Source organism: Rhinoderma darwinii, chromosome 3 (genome assembly GCF_050947455.1).
Source record: "Rhinoderma darwinii isolate aRhiDar2 chromosome 3, aRhiDar2.hap1, whole genome shotgun sequence".
Classification (NCBI taxonomy): Eukaryota; Metazoa; Chordata; class Amphibia; order Anura; family Rhinodermatidae; genus Rhinoderma; species Rhinoderma darwinii.
In genome coordinates, this window is record NC_134689.1 from 428,402,498 (window position 1) to 428,427,055 (window position 24,558).

The 24,558-nt window shown below is 41.0% G+C and overlaps 1 pseudogene; it reads right to left on the minus strand.

The window, feature by feature from the left end:
- Positions 1–15,903, minus strand: part of LOC142750739 (NXPE family member 3-like) — a 41,071-nt pseudogene extending 25,168 nt beyond the window's left edge.
- Positions 15,904–24,558: the final 8,655 nt, after the last annotated feature.

Below are 24,558 nucleotides of genomic sequence, written 5' to 3' on the forward strand. Positions count from 1 at the left end.
ACATATTACATATATCCTGATGTACTCCTCACAGATTACATATATCCTGATGTACTCCTCACAGATTACATATACCCTGATGTACTCCGCACAGTTTACATATACCCTGATGTACTCCTCACATATTACATATACCCTGATGTACTCCGCACAGCTTACATATACCCTGATGTACTCCTCACATATTACATATACCCTGATGTACTCCTCACATATTACATATACCCTCATGTGCTCCTCACACATTACATATACCCTGATGTACTCCTCACATATTACATATATCCTGATGTGCTCCTCACAGATTACATATATCCTGATGTACTCCTCACATATTACATATACCCTGATGTACTCCTCACAGATTACATATATCCTGATGTACTCCTCACATATTACACATACCCTGATATACTCCTCACATATTACATATACCCTGATGTACTCCTCACATATTACATATAACCTGATGTACTCCTCACATATTACATATACCCTGATTTACTCCTCACATATTACATACACCCTGATGTACTCATCACATATTACATATACCCTGATGTACTCCTCACATATTACATATATCCTGATGTACTCCTCACATATTACATATACCCTGATGTACTCCGCACAGATTACATATACCCTGATGTACTCCTCACATATTACATATACCCTGATGTACTCCTCACAGATTACATATACCCTGATGTACTCCTCACAGATTACATATACCCTGATGTACTCCTCACATATTACATATACCCTGATGTACTCCTCACAGATTACATATACCCTGATGTACTCCTCACAGATTACATATACCCTGATGTACTCCTCACAGATTACATATACCCTGATGTACTCCTCACATATTACATATACCCTGATGTACTCCTCACATATTACATATACCCTGATGTACTCCTCATATATTACATATACCCTGATGTACTCCTCACATATTACATATACCCTGATGTACTCCTCACATATTACATATACCCTGATGTACTCCTCACAGATTACATATACCCTGATGTACTCCTTACATATTACATATATCCTGATGTACTCCTCACATATTACATATACCCTGATGTACTCCTTACATATTACATATATCCTGATGTACTCCTCACAGATTACATATACCCTGATGTACTCCTTACATATTACATATATCCTGATGTACTCCTCACATATTACATATACCCTGATGTACTCCTTACATATTACATATATCCTGATGTACTCCTCACATATTACATATACCCTGATGTACTCCTCACATATTACATATATCCTGATGTGCTCCTCACATATTACATATACCCTGATGTGTTCCTCACAGATTACATATATCCTGATGTACTCCTCACATATTACATATACCCTGATATACTCCTCACAGATTACATATATCCTGATGTACTCCTCACAGATTACATATATCCTGATGTACTCCTCACATATTACATATATCCTGATGTACTCCTCACATATTACATATACCCTGATGTACTCCTCACATATTACATATACCCTGATGTACTCCGCACAGCTTACATATACCCTGATGTACTCCTCACATATTACATATACCCTGATGTACTCCTCACATATTACATATACCCTCATGTGCTCCTCACACATTACATATACCCTGATGTACTCCTCACATATTACATATACCCTGATGTACTCCTCACATATTACATATACCCTGATGTACTCCTCACATATTACATATATCCTGATGTACTCCTCACAGACTACATATATCCTGATGTACACCTCACATATTACATATACCCTGATGTACTCCTCACATATTACATATACCCTGATGTACACCTCACATATTACATATACCCTGATGTACTCCTCACATATTACATATACCCTGATGTACTCCGCACAGATTACATATATCCTGATGTACTCCTCACATATTACATATACCCTGATGTACTCCTCACATATTACATATACCCTGATGTACTCCACATAGCGTACATATACCCTGATGTACTCCTCACATATTACATATACCCTGATGTACTCCGCACAGCTTACATATACCCTGATGTACTCCTCACATATTACATATACCCTGATGTACTCCTCACAGATTACATATACCCTGATGTACTCCTCACATATTACATATACCCTGATGTACTCCTCACATATTACATATACCCTGATGTACTCCTCACATATTACATATACCCTGATGTACTCCTCACATGTTACATATACCCTGATGTACTCCTCACATATTACATATATCCTGATGTACTCCGCACAGATTACATATATCCTGATGTACTCCTCACATATTACATATACCCTGATGTACTCCACATAGCGTACATATACCCTGATGTACTCCTCACATATTACATATATCCTGATGTACTCCGCACAGATTACATATATCCTGATGTACTCCTCACATATTACATATACCCTGATGTACTCCACATAGCGTACATATACCCTGATGTACTCCTCACATATTACATATACCCTGATGTACTCCGCACAGCTTACATATACCCTGATGTACTCCTCACATATTACATATACCCTGATGTACTCCTCACAGATTACATATACCCTGATGTACTCCTCACATATTACATATACCCTGATGTACTCCTCACATATTACATATACCCTGATGTACTCCTCACATATTACATATACCCTGATGTACTCCGCACAGCTTACATATACCCTGATGTACTCCTCACATATTACATATACCCTGATGTACTCCTCACAGATTACATATACCCTGATGTACTCCTCACATATTACATATACCCTGATGTACTCCTCACATATTACATATACCCTGATGTGCTCCTCAAATATTACATATACCCTGATGTACTCCACACACATTACATATACCCTGATGTACTCCTCACATATTACATATACCCTGATGTACTCCTCACATATTACATATACCCTGATGTACTCCTCACATATTACATATATCCTGATGTACTCCTCACAGACTACATATATCCTGATGTACACCTCACATATTACATATACCCTGATGTACTCCTCACATATTACATATACCCTGATGTACACCTCACATATTACATATACCCTGATGTACTCCTCACATATTACATATACCCTCATGTACTCCGCACAGATTACATATATCCTGATGTACTCCTCACATATTACATATACCCTGATGTACTCCTCACATATTACATACACCCTGATGTACTCATCACATATTACATATACCCTGATGTACTCCTCACATATTACATATACCCTGATGTACTCCTCACATATTACATATACCCTGATGTACTCCGCACAGATTACATATACCCTGATGTACTCCTCACATATTACATATACCCTGATGTACTCCTCACATATTACAAATACCCTGATGTACTCCTCACATATTACATATATCCTGATGTACTCCTCACATATTACATATACCCTGATGTACTCCTCACAGATTACATATATCCTGATGTACTCCTCACATATTACATATACCCTGATGTACTCCTCACATATTACATATACCCTGATGTACTCCTCACATATTACATATATACTGATGTACTCCTCACATATTACATATACCCTGATGTACTCCTCACATATTACATATACCCTGATGTACTCCTCACATATTACATATACCCTGATGTACTCCTCACATATTACATATACCCTGATGTACTCCTCACATGTTACATATACCCTGATGTACTCCTCACATATTACATATATCCTGATGTACTCCGCACAGATTACATATATCCTGTTGTACTCCTCACATATTACATATACCCTGATGTACTCCACATAGCGTACATATACCCTGATGTACTCCTCACATATTACATATATCCTGATGTACTCCGCACAGATTACATATATCCTGATGTACTCCTCACATATTACATATACCCTGATGTACTCCACATAGCGTACATATACCCTGATGTACTCCTCACATATTACATATACCCTGATGTACTCCGCACAGCTTACATATACCCTGATGTACTCCTCACATATTACATATACCCTGATGTACTCCTCACAGATTACATATACCCTGATGTACTCCTCACATATTACATATACCCTGATGTACTCCTCACATATTACATATACCCTGATGTACTCCTCACATATTACATATACCCTGATGTACTCCGCCCAGCTTACATATAATTAGACAAAGGAGTTTCACAGGACACATAAACAATCAAGGTGGGAAGCAGAAAGTCTCAACCACCTACTACATTTATTGGAGATAAGGACTCCAAAATTAATATATTAACACTAAAGAAGAAAGGAGTCCATAACTATCAAGTATGAAAAATATCTTTATTAAATGTATTTATTTAAATAGCAAAAAATGAGAATCTAAAACACATCTCTAACTGGATCAGCATTTACATGTACAGATCATAGTTATATGTACACACAGTATACAACATGGGAAGTCACAATGTCAAAGACAAAATGAACAAAGTAAAGAAGCTCAAAGTGAAAGTTTGCACCTGATAAAGTTAACAGGTGCAGTGGCAGTAAGTGAGACCCGACAGAGCCTCAAGTAGTGAGCTTACCCATGTTCAATAACGTGATGGCTTGACCCAGAGGGTTAGGTAGCGCCCCGACGCACATTTCGCTTGTAGCTTTTCCACTGTTTTGGCACCACAAGAACTCTTCAAACCTTACATGGAGCCTAAAATATATTCTGAAAAAAGGAGGCCCCAAAATCCTCTAGGTGCTCCTTTGCTTCTGAGGTCTGTGTTTCAGTCCATTAGCACACTAGGGCCACATGTGGGATATTGCTAAAAACTGCAGAACCTGGGCAATAAATATTGAGTTGTGTTTCTCAGGTAAAACCTTCTGTGGTACAGATTTTTTTTTATTAAATATGAATTTTGTAAAAAAAAAAATGAAATTTGAAAATGTCAGCTCTACTTTACTTCAATTCCTGTAAAACGCCTAAAGGGTTGAAACACTTTCTGAATGCTGTTTTGGATACTTTGAGGGGTGAAGTTTTCAAAATGGGGTGTTTTATGGGGGTTTCTAATATATAAGGCCCTCAAAACCACTTCAGAACTGAACTCATCCCTGAAAAAAATTGTTTTTTGAAATTTTCTTAAAAATGTGAGAAATTGCTGCTAAAGTTCTTAGCCTTGTAACGTCCTAGAAAAATAAAAGAATGTTCAAAAAACGATGCAAACATAAAGTAGACATATGGGAAATGTTAATTAGTAACTATTTTGTGTGGTAATACTATCTGTTTTACAAGCAGATACATTTAAAATAGGAAAAAAATCATAATTTCTTCATATTTTCTCTACATTTTCGTGTTTTTCACAAATAAGCAATGAATTTATCGACCAAATTTTTTCACTAACATAAAGTACAATATGTCACAAGAAAACGATCTCAGAATCAATTGGATAGGTAAAAGCATTCCAGAGTTATTACCACAATAAAGTGACACATGTCAGATTTGAAAAAATGGATCTGGTCCTCAAGGCCAAAATGAGCTGGGTACTCAAGGGGTTAAAGAGTTTTTTTACCAAAAACATAAATTATCCACGAGATAGGTGATAATTATTTGATTGCTGGGGGTCCCACCGATCGTGAGAAGGAGCGTCCGAACCCCCACATCTCACTGCTCGACCTATTCTCTCAATAGATCACTTATGATTTTGCGAATACCCCTTTAAATAAAGTCTAAATAGCGTGACTTCCAAAATAGAAACGTCATTTTGGCTATATGATGATTGGGGACCATCAAGTGCTGGATGTTGATTGGACTATTTTTCTAATGTCACATGTGTGGGGATCCCCTTTTTACTTGTACTCATTAAAAAAAAACAACAACAACAACAGCAGTAACAGCAGCAGCAGCAACAGCAGCAACAGCAGCAGCAACAGTGGCAACAGCAGCAACAGCAGCAACAACGGCAGCAACAGCAGCAGCAACAGTGGCAATAGCAGCAACAGCAGCAACAACAGCAGCAGCAGTAACAGCAGCAGCAGCAGCAACAGCAGCAACAGTAGCAGCAGCAAAAGCAGCATCAACAGCAGCAACAGCAGCAGCAGCAACAGCAACAGCAGCAACAACAGCCGCAGTCCTCTGATGTTTATGTAAATGACCATTTAGGACAGAACTCTAAACTGAGGATCATAATTCATGGACTTTTGGAAAAGTACAACTCCAAGCATGGCCTGATCATTTATCATCTAACAACAATGGGAGTTGTAGTTACACAGAATAGGTATCACAAATCTTGAAAATGCAGGATGGGGGCATGGGAGGCTTCAAACTTCAGACTAGACCCCCAAATTGATCAGACCTCAAACCAGACCCCTTAACTTAATTTACACCCCAGGCCAGAACTTCAGACCTTCTGACTGCTCATATTTGACAAAAATAAGACGGCAGCACTAGAGTCCTCGCTTCCTACATATGTGCTCTTTCACACATTAAAGTGCAGCTAAACGTTTGACAAACTTCTGAAAAGTCATAGTGACATGTCAGAAGTTTGGATTAGTGGGTGTCTGAGACCCCCGCCAATCGCTAGAACGAAGCAGCTGAAGCACTCATCTGCTTCGTGTCTGTTAGGATTTTTCCGGAAAGCCGCTGTATCGGAGTACCGGCTCATAGACTTTCTATTCAGTCCGTGCACGATACATTCATTTCTGGAAAAAGCCAAACAGACATGAAGAGGCTGAGCGCTCATGCCAGCGCTTCAGCTGCTCCGTACTAGTGATTGGTGGGGGTCTCAGTGCTCAGACCCCCACCAATCTAAACTCCTGACATGTCACTATGACATGTCAGAAGTTTGTCAAACGTTTAGTTCCACTTTAAGGAATGCCCCCCCCCCTGGCTTTTGGGTCCGGTTGCAACTGTGACCCCTATGGCAATGCCTCTGGACATTGGGGATAATCATCCAAGTACAGAAATTTTGTAGCAAAGGCTCAAAAGCAGATAGGGCCGAGAAAGATCAGCAAAAAATTGTGGTGGGGTTAATTATTGTACGTTTGGTCTAACACCGATTCTACGGGACAGGAACATAACAATGTCTGAGTACCTGACGTCCATGCAAAATGCGTTTGACATGCGTTTAAAATATGCCGATCACTTAACGCTGATTGGTCTAAATACAGGTGGGGATTAATCCGCCCACTCTCCACTGATTGACATATGTCTCCCTATTACAGTGCATAGCGAGACATCTGTCAATCAGTGGAGAGTGGGCAGAGCTAGCCAAAAAGGGCGGAGCTAGCGGAATCTCATGAATATGCTGGACTATTTTCTGGCAGGGCTGTCCGGGCTCTGCAGGTAAGTTATCAGAAATGGGTTCACGCAAGCAAATGAGTGGCAAACCACGTGTCTGTCACTAGATAATGCTGCCCAATGAGGGCAACATGATGTCCCCCACAGCATCCCTTTAACCCCTTAACGCCCTCTGTATAGTGTTTTTACGGCGGCAGTTCAGGCTAGTTCTTCTGAAGTGCCGGCTTTTCACGTCAACTTTGCAGAAGAAGTTTTCCTGCATCGTGCGGGGCGCTGCTGAAGCCTGTGCTGTTGTTTACAGGCTCGGGCTTCAGGGCAATGATTGGAGACTACTAGCAGTGGTCTCCAATCATATTTAACCCCTCAGATGCATCGCTCAATACGACCGCCGCATCTGAGTGGTTTAGAGGGAGGGGGCTGCCTCTCTCACCCCACTGGCACCCCGCAAAGTAATCACGGGGTGTCAATGGTTTCTATGGCAGCCTGGGAGCGTAGCAAAGGCCCTCAGACCTGCCTCTAATGAATGACTAACAGATACCTGTCAGTTTTACAATAACAGGCATAATACACTGAAATACAGAAGTATTACAGTGCATTATAAAAGCGATCAAAAGATCGCACAGTGAAGTCCCCTAATGGGACTAAAAAAAAGTTCTAAATTTTTAATAAATTTTGAAATAAATAAATAAAAAATTATTAAAAATCCACTTTTTCCCATTACAAAATACTTTGTTATGAAAAAAAGTAAATAGTTACACATATTTGGAATCGCTGCGTCTGTAACGACCCCAACTATAAAACGATTACATTATTTAACCTGCACGGTGAACGCTGTAAAAAATTTAAAAATAATACAATTCCAGAATTGCTGTTTTCTGTTCATCCTGCCTTCAAAAAATCGACAAAAAGTGATCAAAAATTTGCATCTACTCCAAAATGGTACCAATAAAAATGACAAGTCATCTCGTAAAAAAAAAGCCCTCATACTGCTGCATCGGCATAAAAATAAAAAGTTATTTGCTCCTAAAATATGGCCACACAAAAACAAATAATTTTGACAAAAAAAAGTGTTTTTACTGTGTAAAAGTAGTAAAAAATAAAAAATCTATATAAAGAAGGGTTTAAATGTATTTGTATGTTCGTTTTTGTTGTAGGTGCGCTCCCCCATTACATTTATACATTTTTAATTAACATATTTATTAATTCATTACGTTTTGACCCTTTTGGGGCTCAGATGAGCAGGGTCCACAAGATCTGTTAGTTCCCTGTTTTCCCGATATACCGATCACTGATTACACAGGTAGCAGTCCACTAGTTCAATATTACCAATAATCTGTATACAGGGACAAGCAGAGAAGATGCAGACCCTTAAGATAGTCTACCAATAGCTGATCGGTGGGGGCCCCCCTTCATTGTTTATTCAAGCACAGCACCATACATTTGTTTGTGGCTGTGCCTGGTACTGCAGCTAAAAGCAATTTCAAGTGAAAGGCACAGAGTTGCAGTACCAGGCACAGCCACAACTAAATGTATGGCGCTGTGCCTGAGAAAACAATGAAGGAGGCCTCTACACCCAGCTGACCGGTGGGACTGCCAAGAATTCGACTGTCACCGATTAGATATTTATTACAGTCCTAGTAAACCCCTTTACATTTAACATCATGAACTAGCCTGGTATCTAATAATAATTAATTACCTGGATAAGAAGTCTTGTTCTTCTTTTCTTAGGTAATTACGGATTCCTCCTGCTGAATGGTCCCGATAAGCATCACAGGGTAGTGTTTTTGGTCGCTGACACACCCATCTTTCTTTAAGACGTTCATCATTATATTCACAAACGTCTTGCCCAGGAAGGTCAATGTTGCATTCCACCACTTCCTCTGTCCCATTTTTCACAAAATATCCCTTGAAGAAAAGCTGCACCAGAGAAAGTCACAAAACAAGACACAGGGATTGAAATCTTGTATCTATAGTGGACAAAACAATAAAAAACAATAAAAAAGTCTATATTTTTATATTACACAATGGGGCAAGGCCTCAATAGAACAAGCACAGGGTAGAGAATGACAACATATATGGATATAGCTATGAAAACCCTGATTCCTTCCCTCCCTGTTCAGTGTTTGGCCCAATGGGGTCACATGCCTGATAGCGTGGTTATTGGGATGCCAGAGATAGGGCTATGCTTGGTCTAGTTAGACTTTCCAACCCCAGAATAATATTCACTGGTCCGGTGTCCATAGCGGGACAGATAGAACTTCACATGCAGTGCCAAGGTAAATATCTAGATATCAAGCGGAAGCAACTAATGCTAGGACCTCTCCCGATAGGAAAGCATGGGATCAGTTCTGGCATCAGTTTCCCTCCGGCATTTCTGTACCATGCCTGAGGGAAACTACGCCGGATCGCCAGACGTATCGGTCCGAGGTGCTCCCATGCGGGACACATTTTCACGTATCCCCATAGAGTTGAGCCTATGGAGGGATCCGTGAAAACGGAACAAAATAGGACAGATTCTATTTTTCAACGGACCCTTCATATGGTCCGTTGAAACAACGGCCGAGTGAACGGCCTCATTGAAAAACATGCGTCCGTGTAACGGCCGTCACATGGACGTATTCAACGTTCGTGTGAATTAGGCCTTATTCACACGAATGTTGAATACGTGTATATCCGTGTGACAGCCCTTAAAACAACGGCCGTCACATGGACCTTTGCAATACAATGGGGCCATTCACGCAGTGTGTTTCCGTTGAGTGAAACTCACTGCATGTCCTATTCTTGTGCGTTTTTTTGCAGATCACGCACCCATGGAAGTCAATGCGTGTGTGACAATCACGGACAGCACACGGACGCACATCCATGTGTTGTCTGTAATTCACACACCAGTTCTTTGAAATGCAGAGAAATAAAAATAAAGAAATGTCTGACATCAACAACTGATGCCACACGGAACAAACACTGATGGCACCCGGAACTGCAACACATGATTAACGTGTCTGTTTTTTGCGGACGCAAAATGGACATGTTTGTGTGAATAAGGCCTTACAGGGATGATATTCACTGTACCTGGTGCATGAAGAAAAAGTAAAAAAGTAAAAACAAAATTAATAATAATAAAGTCAAAAATAAAATAAATGTTACGGCCAATCCAAACTTTAACTCTAGCCCCACCAATCACCGAAAACTCGGCATGTCAGACATCAAAATGGTATCAGAATCTCAAGCAAAATTGCGATATGTAACTTTCAAAAAATATAGATGTTAAAAAAAAAATCTAAATTGTGCCGGATCATTAACCTTTTAAGGAAGCGGCCTAGTTTAGTCCATCAGAACTCAGCAATTTTTTTTAAAGCCGTAACTTTTTTGTTGATGGAGCCATGTAAGGGCTTGTTTTGTTGTGTTTTGAATGTTGTTTTTACAGCTTTTACCATGTGATATAAATACTATGATGACTTTTTTTCCTCGGTTCGTTACAAATACAGTGATACCAAATTGATATAGTTTTTTTATGTTTCATTACTTCTGTACTACAAAAATAAAAATTCTTTGTAAATAATTATTTTTTTGTGCATTCTTGCTGCATCTGAGAGTCATATCTTTTTTTTTTTTTTATCATTTACGGAGCTTATTTTTGCCAAATCAGTTTTGATAAGTTGACGAATTTTTGATTACTTTTCATAGCTTTTTTTGGAAGGCGAGAGGACCAAAAAAATATAAATTCTGCCATTGTTTTTTATTTTTTACAGTGTTCACCATGCGGAATAAAGAAGGGGTCAAAGCTGATGCGGCGATAGAAATTATGCGTAAGTTCAAAATAAGAATAAAACATTTCCCGAAATGTTTTTTCTTTTACTTTTTTCTTTTTTTTTATTTGGGGGGGGGGGGGACTTTCCTATTAACTTTATTGAACTTTTTTAACTTGAGTTTTTTTTTAGTTACTCTATGGGACCTGCATTTTTGATCTCCGGATTGCTTCTATAATTCATTGCAATATTTCTGTATTGCAAAGTGTTATGCCTGTCAGAGTTACACTGGCAGGGCCTGATAGTCTTACAGTATGTGCATGGCAGATCTTTGGGCCATTGGGCATCATGGGGTGGGTCTCTGATACCAGCCGTTAAAGGGAATGTCAGCTGTTTGATACATCCGACACCCACAAGTGTCGATTACTTGGGCACAGCTCCTGTGCCTGCACCATCACTGCAAAGCGCTATTACGGCTGTTCGCATTAACTACCTTGCTGCTGTGACGTAACAGTATGTCACAGGGCGGCAAGGGGTTAAAAGGTTGTCTCATCTACACAATCTCTATCCATGTGCCCTTTTAGGCACCCACCTCTCTCTCCGGTGGTCCTGGCCTCGAATGGATTGGCATTTATTGGTATGGACGAGATATAATACTGCGTTTCAGATGCAGCAGCTAGAGCAGGAGAAATGTGTGAAGTATTGTAAAGATACAACCCCTTTAAGGCTGAAAACACATGGCATATTTAGGCATCAGAACAAGTGACTTTGATGGTGGTTCTATATGTTTTTTGTTGTTTGTAATTTAGGGGTCTGGGGTCTGCATTAGTTTCAGTGGTCTGGTCTGGGGTCTGTATTAGTTTATGGGTCTGATCTTGGGTCTGTATTAGTTTAGGGGTCTGTATTTAGGGGGCCTAGTCTCGGGTCTGTATTAGTTTAGGGGGTCTTTATATAGGGGGACTGTATTTAGGGGTCTGGGTTCTGTATTAGTTTAGGGGGCCTAGTCTGGGTTCTGTATTAGTTTAGGGAGTCAGAAAAGGGGTCATTATTAGTTTAGGGTGTCAGGTCTGGGGTCTGTACTTATTTAGGGTGTTCGTTCTGGCATCTGTATTTGTTTGGGAGTCTGGTATGGGGACTGCAATAGTTTAGAAGGCCTGGGGTCTGTAAGCATTCTAGTTTATTAATCTGAGTAAAAGGGGTTGTCCGGGCACATTGATAGGTCATCAATATGAAAAACCGTCTGTGCCCGGACAACCGCTTTAATGTATGGCCCTGGGTCTTGGTGTCTGAATTTTTGTGTTTCTATAGAGGCTGGAAATGGCTGAAGAAGTGAGGCGCAAAGATGTCTCATCAGGAGAAGTCGCCATACCGGTCTGTGTCAGATGGAGAAGAAAAGAGAACGACTCCCATCAGGAGAAGTCGCCATACCGGTCTGTGTCAGATGGAGAAGAAAAGATAACGACTCCCATCAGGAGAAATCGTCACACCGGTCTGTGTCAGATAGAGAAGAAAAGAGAACGACTCCCATCAGGAGAAGTCGCCATACCGGTCGGGTCAGATGGAGAGGAAAAGAGAACGACTCCGATCAGGAGAAGTCACCATACCGGTCGGGTCAGATGGAGAAGAAAAGGAATCGTAACACCCATTTGTCAATGCTCGTACAGAAAGGTGGTGTTCACTATAATCACGGCAGAGCTGCGGTAGAAAAGGGGGGCCCAAGTTTGTGGAACTGAAAAATTGTATAAGAGACCTTAATAGTTGGCGAGCACAAAACTAGAATACCGCAAAGAGAATTGCCAGAGGCAATAGGAGCCCGTTTTTTTCCAAACTACTTATGACTGATAGAACTAGTTTAAATATGTAAGATAACTTTATTGCTTAACAAAGGACATACAACATAAATTGTAAAATTATAATGTGGGCTGGCAAGTAAGGTGAGTGCACTGACCATCTTCCCCTATCCAGTCATCGGTATATTATCAGTGGGGGTCCGACACCCGGACCCCGCACCTAACAGCTGTTCCCCCTGCCTCCGGGTGCCGGATGTTATGCGCTGTATGCAGTATCTGGAGCCGTACAGAGATGGCTACGGTCACAGTATAGCGGCCGAGCTTCAGTATGCAAGTGAATAGGAGCAGAGTTGCAGTTCTGTAGCACGGCCACTATGCAGTGTATGGGACCAACTGCTTCCGACTCCGAATACTGCATACAGCGCATAACATCTGGTGCCCGGACCCAGGCGGAACAGATGTTAGGTGTCGCACCTCCACAGGTCATATACTGATGTCCTATCCTGTGGATAGGTCATCGGTAGTCCGTGCCCCTTTAAAGGTCCAACCCCATTTGGAGGTCTTAGGAGCCAATCACTTACCACTAGAGTTTATTTCTTATGGGATGATTCACAAATGACCTCTTAGACCTTATTGATGAACTGTCCTGAGTGTATGAGTGTACAATAATAAAAACAAGGACTATGATTGAATAAGATGTGGACACAAGGATTATGATAAAATCAGAAGTGGATACAAGGACTAGGATTAAATTAGAAGTGGACACAAGGATTATGATAAAATCAGAAGTGGATACAAGGACTAGGATTAAATTAGAAGTGGACACAAGGACTATGATTAAATAAAATGTGGACACAAGGACTATGATTAAATTAGAAATAAATACAAGGATTATAATTAAATTAGAAGTGGACACAAGGACTATGATTAAATAAGATGTGGACACATGATTAAAGAGGCTCTGTCAACAGATTCTCAAATCCCTATCTCCTATTGCATGTGATCGGCGCTGCAATGTAGATAACAGTAACGTTTTTTTTTTGTTTTTTTTTAAAACGTTCATTTTTGGCCAAATTATGAGCTATTTTATTTATATGCAAATGAGGTTTGAAATGGACAACTGGGCGTTTTTTTTTTTCGTTATGTCCAACTGGGCGTGTATTGTGTTTTTAACTGGGCGTATTTACGTGTATGACGCTGACCAATCAGTGACCAGTCAGCATCATACACTCATCTACATTGATTTACACAGCAGCGATGTGCAGCCGCATACACAGAGATTAACGTTAATCAAGTGTCCTGATAATGAATACACATGAAATCCAGCCTGGACGTCATGTGTATTCAGAATCCTGACACTTCTGACTCTTTTCTTTGAGATTTCTAGCAAGGGAAACTAAATCTCGCGAGATTTCGGAGGTAAACAAGATTTCGTTTCCCTTGTTCAAATCTCACAGAAAAGAGTCAGAAGTGTCAGGATTCTGAGTACACATGACGTCCAGGCTGGATTTCATGTGTATTCATTATCAGGACACTTGATTAACGTTAATCTCTGTGTATGCGGCTGCACATCGCTGCTGTGTAAATAAATGTAGAGGAGTGTATGATGCTGACTGGTCACTGATTGGTCAGCGTCATACACGTAAACACGCCCAGTTAAAAACACAATACACGCCCAGTTGGACATAACGAAAAAAAACGCCCAGTTGTCCATTTCAAAGCTCATTTGCATATATATAAAATAGCTCATAACTTGGCCAAAAATGAACGTTTAAAAAAAAAAACATAAACGTTACTGTTCTCTACATTGCAGCGCCAATCACATGCAATAGGAGATAGGGATTTGAGAATCTGGTGACAGAGCCTCTTTAAATTAGATGTGGGCACAAGGACTATGATTAAATTAGAAGTGGACACAAGGACTATGATTAAATTAAATGTGGAGACAAGGACTATGATTAAATTAGAAGTTGACACAAGGACTATGATTAAATTAGAAGTGGACACAAGGACTATGATTAAATTAGAAGTGGACACAAGGACTATGATTAAATTAGAAGTGGACACAAGGACTATGAATAAATTAGAAGTGGACACAAGGACTATGATTAAATTAAATGTGGAGACAAGGACTATGATTAAATTAGATGTGGACACAAGGACTATGATTAAATTAGAAGTGGACACAAGGACTATGATTAAATTAGAAGTGGACACAAGGACTATGATTAAATTAGAAGTGGACACAAGGACTATGAATAAATTAGAAGTGGACACAAGGACTATGATTAAATTAGAAGTGGACACAAGGACTATGATTAAATTAGAAGTGGACACAAGGACTATGATTAAATTAGAAGTGGAGACAAGGACTATGATTAAATTAAATGTGGAGACAAGGACTATGATTAAATTAGATGTGAACACAAGGACTATGATTAAATTAGAAGTGGACACAAGGACTATGATTAAATTAGAAGTGGAGACAAGGACTATGATTAAATTAAATGTGGAGACAAGGACTATGATTAAATTAGATGTGAACACAAGGACTATGATTAAATTAGAAGTGGACACAAGGACTATGATTAAATTAGAAGTGGAGACAAGGACTATGATTAAATTAAATGTGGAGACAAGGACTATGATTAAATTAGATGTGAACACAAGGACTATGATTAAATTAGAAGTGGACACAAGGACTATGATTAAATTAGAAGTGGACACAAGGACTATGATTAAATAAGATGTGGACACAAGGACTATGATTAAATAAAATGTGGACTCAAGGACTATGATTAAATTAGAAGTGGACATCTACATGTTATATATAGATGGAGGGTGGCACTTAGAATCATCTCTTCTGTTGGGTGCAAGGAACCCCAGTCCGACCCAATTGTATCCACCCTAGATAAACCCCCTATAAGATAAAGAGCAGAATGGCCGCCATAAGTCTCTTGAGTCTTACCATTGTGATGAGAGAGAATAGACACAGAGCAGCGAGGATGAGCAGCAGCCTCTTCATTCTCCCTCATGTGAGTGTCTTCTCCAGTTACGCTCCAGCCTGCAGTTATCACTGAGGACGTGGTACTTTGTTCTTGGCAAACAAAGTAATAACATCCATAAATCCATCGTAGATTGTAAGCCTTTGCGGGCTGGATCCTCTCCGCTTCCTCTACCAGTCTGTCATTCATTAAGCTAATGATAATTCCACTAGTTGTTTTATTGCCTTATGTCATGTACTTATCCCAGAGGTGGACAGAGAATGCAGAGGGCGTCCCATAATCTAACCACGCCCGCGCGCATACAGAATTATACAAATCTATATCGCACATTTAATGACTAGTTTAGAACACAAGTAACAAACATGAACAATGCAAATAATTTCCATATTTAACAACGGAGTATAACACAAAGCGCTCATGTAACTTATAATCACTTTATCATGCTCATTGTCACTTATCCAGCAGGACTAACGTGTGAAACTTCACCTATAGGAATGAATCGTGCTGAACCGAGGAAGTGATGACCGAAAAGTGACTTTTTAAAAAATAAATACTTGCCATTCACTTCTATGAGAGTTACGGAAGCAGCGCAGATCAGCGAGCTTTGCTGTTTCCGTAACTCCCGATCATCTAATGAGGAAGTGGCCAGAAAGCAGCGGGAGCCGAGAAATGCAGAACAGGGTTTAGGGGGCCTCGTTCTAGAGATAGGCGCAGGTCCCAGAGGTGGGACCTGCATCTATCAGACATTTATGTCATATACTGTGTATCCTGTGGATATGTCATAAATGTTAAAGAAGGATAAACCCCTTTAACTGTCCACCAAGCTCCAATCCAAACATTTTCTACAGACCGGCAACCACAACCTCCTAGTCCTTTTTATTTTGTCAGTTCCCATCATGATGCTCAGCACACACACACACAACACAGTAATAGCACCAGCAGGCTCAGGGGGCGGGGCAAGAAGAACCATAACACTGATAGGCTGAGAGTTTCAGCCAACCAGTATTAGGCTTAATTTCAGCAACGCCGCTATCCCGGATCAATAACTGGTCTGAAGATATCGATGCTGCTTGCTTGGTTCAGCGCACTCAATCTGGTGGTTTTGGTCACCTAGTGAGCGTCTCTGTCAGATGTGATCACAGGGTGTTGATGGTTGTCATTACAGCCTGGGGGCCAAATGAAGGTCCCCAGGTCTTCCAGGGGACCATCTGGCAGATGGCAGGGCTTCAAGGGAGACTGTCAGTATAGCGATATACTGCAATACATTAGTATGGCAGTAGATCATGCAAGCGATTCATGCTCTGCTTGGTTCAAGTCCCCTAGGGGGCTAATTAAAAAAATGTTGAATAAAGGTGTTTTAGTGTTCAAAAAAATAATATTAAGTTAAAAAAAGAAAACCTTTACCCATTTTTCCCCTAAAGCAATGTAAAAAATAAAAAAGTTAACATAACCAGTATTGTCGCATCCGTAAATGTCTGAACTATCACAATATAGCTGTGTTTAACCCTCTCGGTGAATGTCATAAACTATATCTATATAAAACATGCAAATGGCTGGTTTTTGGTCCCCTTAGCTCTCAAATAAATTGCAAAAAAAGGTGATCAAAAAGTCGCATGTACCCCAAAATGGCATCTCTAAAAACTACAGCTCGTCATGCAAAAAATAAGCCCTCACATTGCTCAATTGACTGAAAAATAAAAAGTTAATGCTCTCAGAATATGGGGACACAAAATAGGTTTTTTTTCGCAAAAAGTAATTTTTTTTTGAAGTGGTTCAACATAAAAAAAAACATATACATTTGGTATCGCTGTAATCAACTCAACCTATAGAATAGGGTGAAAATGTGGTTTTTACCGCTTGATGGACACCATAAAAGATCCCCCAAAAAATAGCGTAATTTTTTTGCCCAGTTCACTCCACAAATATATATTTTTTCAGTTTTGCCTGCCTTCGCCGAGCCGCTCACAGCACACTGAGCAAAGTGCAGAAGAGGCAAAGGATCCTCCACCCGTCGTGGGAATGGGGATAGGTAAGTATGTATGTTATTATTTTTCTATTTGATCTTTACATATGGGGGCATTATACTGTATTTGGGAGGGAGGGGGGCATTATACTGTATTTGGGAGGGAAGGGGGCATTATACTGTGTTTGGGAGGGAGGGGGCATTATACTGTGTATGGGAGGGAGGGGCATTATACTGTGTATGGGAGGGAGGGGGGCATTATACTGTGTATGGGAGGGAGGGGGGCATTATACTGTGTATGGGAGGGAGGGGGCATTATACTGTGTATTGGAGGGAGGGGGCATTATACTGTGTATGGGAGGGGCATTATACTGTGTATGGGAGGGAGATGGAGGCATTGTACTGTGTATGGGAGGGAGATGGGGGCATTATACTGTGTATGGGAGGGAGGGGGGCATTATACTGTGTATGGGAGGAGGGGGCATTATACTGTGTATGAGAGAGAGGGGGCATTATACTGTGTATTTGAGGGAGGGGGCATTATACTGTGTATGGGAGGGAGGGGGCATTATACTGTGTATGGGAGGGAGGGGGCATTATACTGTGTATGGGAGGGGGCATTATACTGTGTATGGGAGGGAGATGAAGGCATTGTACTGTGTATGGGAGGGAGATGGGGGCATTATACTGTGTATGGGAGGGAGGGGGGCATTATACTGTGTATGGGAGGAGGGGGCATTATACTGTGTATGAGAGAGAGGGGGCATTATACTGTGTATGGGAGGGAGGGGGCATTATACTGTGTATGGGAGGGAGGGGGCATTATACTGTGTATGGGAGGGGGCATTGTACTGTGTATGGGAGGGAGATAGGGGCATTATACTGTGTATGGGAGGGAGGCATTATACTGTGTATGGGAGGGGGCATTGTACTGTGTATGGGAGGGAGATAGGGGCATTATACTGTGTTTGGGAGGGAGGGGGCATTATACTGTGTATCGGGGGGGGGCATTGTACTGTGTATGGGAGGGAGATAGGGGCATTATACTGTGTTTGGGAGGGAGGGGGGCATTATACTGTGTTTGGGAGGGAGGGGGGCATTATACTGTGTATGGGAGGGAGGAGGCATTATGATGTGTATGGGAGGGAGGGGGGCATTATACTGTGTATGGGAGTAAGGGGGGCATTATACTGTGTATGGGAGAGAGGGGGCAGTATACTGTGTATGGGAGGGGGCATTGTACTGTGTATGGGAGGGAGGGAGGCATTATACTGTGTACGGGAAGGAGGGGGCAGTATACTGTGTATGGGAGGGAGGGGGGCATTATACTGTGTATGGGAGGGAGGGGGGCATTATACTGTGTATGGGAGGGAGGGGGGCATTATACTGTGTATGGGAGGGAGGGGGCATGATACTGTGTATGGGAGGGAGGGGGGCATTATACTGTGTATGGGAGGGAGGGGGGCATTATACTGTGTATGGGAGGGAGGGGGCATTATACTGTGTATGGGAGGGAGGGAGGCCTTATACTGTGTATGGGAGGGAGGGGGCATTGTACTGTGTATGGGAGGAAGGGGGTGTTGTATTGTGTATGGTAGGGAGGGGGCCTTATACTGTGTATGGGAGGGAGGGGGGCATTATACTGTGTATGGGAGGGAGGGGGCATTATACTGTGTATGGGAGGGAGGGGGCATTATACTGTGTATGGGAGGGAGGGGGGCATTATACTGTGTATGGGAGGGAGGGGGCATTATACTGTGTATGGGAGGGAGGGAGGCATTATACTGTGTATGGGAGGGAGGGGGCATTGTACTGTGTATGGGAGGAAGGGGGTGTTGTATTGTGTATGGTAGGGAGGGGGCCTTATACTGTGTATGGGAGGGAGGGGGCATTATACTGTGTATGGGAGGGAGGGGGCATTATACTGTGTATGGGAGGGAGGGGGCATTATACTGTGTATGGGAGGGAGGGGGGCATTATACTGTGTATGGGAGGGAGGGGGCATTGTACTGTGTATGGGAGGGAGTGGGGTGGCATTATACTGTGTATGGGAGGGAGATTGAGGGCATTAAACTGTGTATTGGAGGGAGGGGGCATTATACTGTGTATGGGAGGGAGGGGGCATTATACTGTGTATGGGAGGGAGGGGGGCATTATACTGTGTATGGGAGGGAGGGGCATTGTACTGTGTATGGGAGGGAGTGGGTGGCATTATACTGTGTATGGGAGGGAGATTGAGGGCATTAAACTGTGTATTGGAGGGAGGGGGCATTATACTGTGTATGGGAGGGGGCATTATACTGTGTGTATGGGAGGGAGGGGGCATTATACTATGTATGGGAGGGAAGGGGAATTATACTGTGTGAAAGCAGCTATGGGAAGCATTATGCTGTGTGGGGGCAGCCATGGGGGCATTATACTGCGTGGGGGAAACTTTGGAGGGCATTATACTATGTGGGGGCAGCTATGGGGGGTATTGTACTGTGGGGCAGCTATGGGGGGCATTATACAGTGGGGCAGCTATGGGGGGCATTTTACTGTGGGGGATGCTATGGGGGAATTATACTGTGGGGGCAGCTATGAGGGGCATTATACTGTGGGGGCAGCTATGAGGGGCATTATACGGTGTGGGGGCAGCTATGAGGGGCATTATACGGTGTGGTGGCAGCTATGGGGAGCATTTATATATATTAACAGACCACTGCACTCCTTCTGCTAGCAAACCCGTGTTACGGGTTTTCTATACTAGTATATATATATATGTATATATGGCGTAGGTCATGTGGGGGAGAGTGGTGTGGGCTCACGGGCTGAGCCTGCTCCATAGAACGAGTGTGTCGGATGTGTGTAACAGCCGACACTTCAATATAATGTGCGGAATTCTGTTCGATCGGGATCCCACATGTTTAACCCCTTAGATGCTGAAGTCAAAATTGACTGCAACATATAAGTGGTTAGAGACAGGGCGGGGGCCCCCTGTGACGTTGCATTGGCCCCACCGCGATGAAATTACAGGGTGTCGATGGTTAACCTGTTGAAGGCCCCCAGATCTGCCAACTTTGTACTCCTTTAAAGGACTGTCAGTACAATGGTATACAGCAATATATTAGTATTACAGTATATCATGCAAGCGATCCAATTACCACACGTTCAAGTTCCTTAGGGGGACTAGTAAATACAGTTAATAAAGTTGTTTTTTAATATATAAAAATATAAATACATTAAAAGTAAAAAAAAACAACATTTTGCAATTCCCCCCAAGCAAAGTGTAAAAAAAAGTTAACATAACAATCAATCGCCGCATCTGTAAAAGCCTAAACTATTACAATATAACACTATTTAACCCGCATGATGAACGCCATAAAAAAAAATTTAAATGCCAGAATTGATGATTTTTTGGTCACTTCATCTCCCACAAAAAAATGGAAATAAAAGTGATAAAAAAAGTCTTATATACTCCAAAATAGTACCAATAGAAAGTACAGCTCACCCTGCAAATAATAAGTCCTCATACCGCTCAATCGACATAGAAAAAAAAAGTTATGGTTTTCAGAATATGGCGACAAAATGCTAATTTTATATTTTAACAATCAGTTTTTTCAATGTAAAAAGTAGTAAAACATAAAAAAAAACTATATACATTTGGTATTGCCGTAATTATATTGACCCGCATAAAAGAGTTAACATGACTTTTTACCGCACGGTGAATGCCCAAAAAAGGAGGAGTCATTGTTTTTTTCCTATTCTATCCCACAAAGACATTTTTTTCCAGTTTCCCAATACATTATACAATTCAATAAATAATGCCTAAAAAACTACAACTTGACCAGCAAAATAACAAGCCCTCATATAGCTATATTAATGAAAAAATTAAAAAGATATGGTTTTTGGAGGGTGGGGAGGAAAAAATGAAAGTGAAAATTCGAAAAATGGCTGCGGTGGGAAGTAATTAAATTACTTAAATATGTCTAATTACTTTGGACTCCTGCAGGGTGGTGTTCTTGCGAGTTGGTGCATGTTAAAATAGCCAGTTAGTCATGGTGCCTGTGTAGGGGGTAAATGTAGGGGGTAAATGTAGTGTGTGGGCAGATTGGTGCTAGATTTTGTAGCTCCAAGGATCTCCTCCGTCTGATGGCTGCATGGGTGAGGTATAATATATTATTGCATTGTTTTCCTCATGATACGTAATGTTTTCCTGATATAGTGGCTGCTGTGGCCAATTCAATCCAAACCATTGTCTCCGAGTACAATTTGATAAGATTATTCTAGGGAAATAGTTGGGAGAAATTGGCCAGTTTAGTAAAAGAGCTAAGGGAGTAACTTGGCAAACCAAATTGTACAAAACTAGAGTCATGAGTGACACATTACTAGAAGATCCCTCACATATAGCAGAAGATAAACATTAAGAAGTTTTCCTTTATAATGACGACCTCTGCACAAGGTTAACTTTGTACCCTAAAGCTAGAACTAAAAGCTTTGTTAAATATTAAAGCTGCTTAATCTCTACAAACTTTAAAAAAAAAAATTTGACACATATAAATGAAGGGTCAAAGTTTATGTTTAAACTTATTAAGTAATTCAAGATAAAACATTAGTATTGACTCCAATAAATCATAAAAAATCTAAGGTCACCTCCACATTATTTACTGCAAAAGAGTTTCACAACTTTTACTTAGCCTATTTTCCCAACGAGTCCAAATGTTCTATCAATTTTAAAAATGTTAAAAATTTAAAAAACTAATGTCTGCAATTAGCTTTTTCAATACAAAAGACACTTGTAAAACAAACAAATACAAAAATACAGCAGCACCCTGCAAATGCTAAGATATATTCCAACATTTAATATATTTGTTTAACTTTATATTGCTTTACTTCATATTTAATATACTTATAAATGTCAGGTTCTTAGCGCAAATTTTGATAAAATTGTCTGAGCCTATCTGTAACGACAAGGCTATCCCATTTAGATGGGTCCTTAAAGGAACAGTGTCATCACAAATTATTTTTTCATATGCTAAAGATGTTAGTGCTTTATTAAAAACGTTTATATTTATTTGTGTGTTTGTGTTTTACTTTTTCTTATTTTTACACTTTTTCTTCCCTATGGGGGCTACCATTTTTTGTTCCATTTCTGTATGTGTCGATTAACGACACATACAGACATGGAATACGGCAGCCACAGTCCCATAGGGACTGCGAACGGCTCCCGTCCCATCCACTTCTGTGTACGCCGTCTGTGTGGGAACCGCGCATGCGCCGCTCCCACACAGTCCAATTTGAAATTTGCGCCGTCCGGCGCCATTTTCCTGTGGACCGGAAGTCGCGGCCGGACAGTAAGATTACTACTTCCGGTCGCGGCTTCCGGACTTGTGCACTTGGACCAGCGGCAGCAGACGGAGCGGACGGGCCGGAGGGAGCCGCGGCGGCAGGAGCAGGTAAGAGATTTCAATGTATGTTCGTGTTTGTGTACGTTTACTACTGTATGTAAACCTACTACACTGTGTGTTAGCTCAAAAAATTGCGACACACAGTGTAGGAGGATAGACCGTTCAAACCCCTCGTTTATCCCGGCACTAGCCAGGATAAAGGAGGGGGGGATGCTGAGAGCTCACTAGAGCGAGGGCTTTTTACCCAATTTTGCAATGCTGCAATTTTGGGAATAGCTCCATCTAGTGACCAGCAATGGGAAATATTATAAATTAGAATCTAATTTATAATATTTCCTGACTCGTGAAAAAAATAAAAAAAATTTGAACAATGTTTAATCACCTACACACTAAATGTTTAATTAAAAAAAAACAAACATGTTTTTCTGGCAACACATTCCCTTTAAATGAAACATTGTACCTGTTCTGTGAAAGGATAGACAGGAACCAAATTTATTTTGCTCTTATTAACCCCTTCCTGACCTTTGACGTACAGTTACGTCATAGCCGGTAAGTGTGAGTATGGAGTGATCTCACAGGCTGAACCCACTCCATACTCAGCGGGTGTCGACTTTATGTTACAGCTGACACCTCACTGCAATGGATGGATCGAACGAGATCGGATGAGAACTCCGATCCCAGATGCTTAACCATTAAGCTGCGGCTGTCAATAGTTACTGAGGCATCTGAGCCATTGAAATGAGGGGGGCCCCCTGTCAGGCCATCACCCCCTCCCGCGACACGATAGAGGGGTGTTAATTGCTGTCATGACAGCCGGGAAGCTTGTAGCCAGTAAAATCGAGAAAACTAATGTGCCAGGGGCACAGTGAAACTAATTTTCCCAGCTACCAACTGAATGTAAATAAGATATAACTTTTATTAATCTATTATTAAAAAGTCCAGGATGGACAACAAGGCACAAAAAATTAAAATTGGCTATAGACAACTAGCAGATGCTCTATATAAGTACTGCCGGATTGAGGCAGGATCAGGTATGAAAATATTATTTCAGTGTGAATGCCTGCGTCAGCAGCTGCAGACTGCCGGACATACGCTGGTGTCACAGTGTATAAGATGTAGAGGCTAGTAGGTCATAGCAGTTAAAATGTTTATATATATAGCCCCCCCGACATGTTTCGTTGTAAACACAACGTCCTCAGGGGATCACAATGGGGCTTGTGAGCGCGCGCTCTACTTCCTCGTAATTTAAAAACTCAGACATGCGCCACACAGAAAATCATATATAGATGTCTAACGCATTAACCTAATTCCCAAATCCTACCGTG